Genomic DNA, 2,517 nt, shown 5'->3' with positions numbered 1-2,517 from the left:
TGATGCATGTTTCTGTATTTTTCCTATTGCATATCAAATATTCAAAAGGCAAAGAGCATATTGTATCCTTTTAAAAAACACTTACATGATTAAGTACTAGGAAACAGGTTCAGTAGCACAAAATTCACAGAAACTGTTATTTTTTAAAGTTAAAAATAACTCATGAAATGGAAGGTTTGTACCTGTCACAGAGCAAGGCCCTGACTCATTTTTATGAAACCTGAATCTCAAGCGCTCAAGAGGCTTTATAGGAGTCTTACCACCATCAGAGCCGCCCAGCAGGTATTATCATCCTGCTGGGGATTTGATCATTTTTCCCCCTCTAGGTCTCTTTTTATTGAAAGGGGAAAAAAGCTCCCCTAGATATAAAAGGCCTTTAAAAAGTGTCTTTTCACATACTGAAAACACTTCAAGTTTTTCATGTGTATTATATATATCAAGCAGTTCTGTATATGTACAACTACTGAATATATAAAAATAATGTGGAATAAATTCAGAGGAAGTTAGACTTCATAGCATATTCCTGTGTCCTTGAACAGTCAGTCCTCAGGCCATTCTGCAGTCTTCCAAACTATCAACCCTTGCTTAGTTTGTGGCAATGGAAGTCTGATGCCGAAGCTGAAGCACCAGTACTTTGGCCACCTAATGCAAAGATCCGACTCATTAGGAAAAATCCCTGATGCTGGGGAAATCTGAGGGCAGGAGGAGAAGGGGACAACAGAGGACAAGATGGTTGTATGGCATCACCAACTCAATGGACACAACTTTGAGCAAGCTCTGGGAGATGGTGAAGAACAGGGAAGACTGGCATGCTGCAGTCGTTGGGGTTGCAAAGTGTCAAACATGACTGAGCAACTGAACAACAATGGAAGTCTTCCTTAAAAAAAACCAAAAACTACCAATACAATTGCCTTGGTTTCTAAAAGTGGATGGGTTCAATTCATCTACTCAAGTTAGGAGTCAGAGGGAGATGAAACTACAATCTAACAAAAATGGACTGAATTTGTTCTTTGTGCTGAGCAGATCCCAAGATGGTAGAAAACCCACTTCTGGTGACACATTATCTCAGAGATGGACAGCACGGCAGTTGTTTCACACTAGAAGGCCTGTGAGACAGAGGTCCTTCCTGGCCAGGACAACTCTTCTCTGGGTCGAATAAGCCAGACCCTACATAATGCACTTTGGAAAATTCAGAAAAGCCTTATATGAATTACCTTCTTCCTTGCCCTAAGAGAAGTTTATATTCACCGTAAGTTACCTACTTTTGGTGAGTGCACTGACTTTCCATTAAAACCCACAGGTATGCTCAGTCTTCTTACAACAGGTCTTTAAATCAGTGAGCTAAATCCATATCTTTCCTGATTGGGGACAATGCCAGAGCTCTAGCTCAACTTCTCTACAGTCCAAGCTAGCACATGGTAGGGTGAACCATCAGGGTCCTGGGTGGGCAACTTTTCTGAAAAAGACCAAGTGATGAACGGTTTTTACACAACCTTTGCAGGTTATATGGACTTGACTGCAACTGCACCCCTCTGCTGTTGTAGCTGGTGGAAACCATAGACACCTAAGTGTGACTGTGTGACAGTGTTCACGGATGGACACTGACATGTTCATTTCCTGTAAACTTCACGTACTACAAAGTAGCATTGCCTTACTTTTCAACTACTTGAAAATGTGAAAACCACCCTTAACTTGTGAATCTGCAAAGATGATGAGTGAGGCAGAGGTGCCTGGTGGACAGGGGTTTATAGACCTCTGACCTAGGAGATGCAGGCCTCAAATATAACATATTTAGAGACCAGCTCTCCCCACCCCCAACTCACAAGGCTCCATCTGTCAGTAAATGCTGTTCAGTTACACACACCAGCAACTTGATGCTTTTCCTTAATTTGTCTCTTTGTCTCCTATATCCCAAATGTCATCCTGTCAGCTGAACCCACAAAATACACTCAGAGTTCTTCCACTTTTCAGCAAATGACCTCCTGTCATAGTAGTCAAACCACCTGTGATGAACCCTCTATGGCCGATGATCTGACAAGGTCATGTCTCACCAGGTCTATTGCATGAGCTGCCCTGATGCCCAGTTTTAGCAGACTCAATCCACTCTGCAGACTAATCCACAATCCAGAAAGATCTTTCTATCAAACAAGCCAGACTGTCTTCTACTCTTCCTAATGAAACTCTTTCTGTTTCCTGGCTCACACAGAAGGGAAAGCATACTTGGGGCTATGAAGGTCTCTGAGTCCTGACTCTTCTGCTGTCTCTGCAGCCTCCTCATCCACCACAGTCACCTCTGCTCCAGCCAAACCAGCCTTCCTGCTATTTCTGGAACTGTCCTCAAATGCACTTCTCCGTCTTGTCCCCCCCTGTTTAGAGTGCTCTTTCCTCATGGACCTGTGTGACTCACTCCCTCATTACTAAAGAAGTTTCCCCAACCAACTAGTTTAAAAGGACACCTCCCACCAATACTTTGTATTCTGTTACATTCTCTGTTGAACTGGCATCTTTTGTGTTATG

Source organism: Muntiacus reevesi, chromosome 17 (assembly GCF_963930625.1).
Source record: "Muntiacus reevesi chromosome 17, mMunRee1.1, whole genome shotgun sequence".
Classification (NCBI taxonomy): Eukaryota; Metazoa; Chordata; class Mammalia; order Artiodactyla; family Cervidae; genus Muntiacus; species Muntiacus reevesi.
This window is presented reverse-complemented; position numbering follows the sequence as displayed.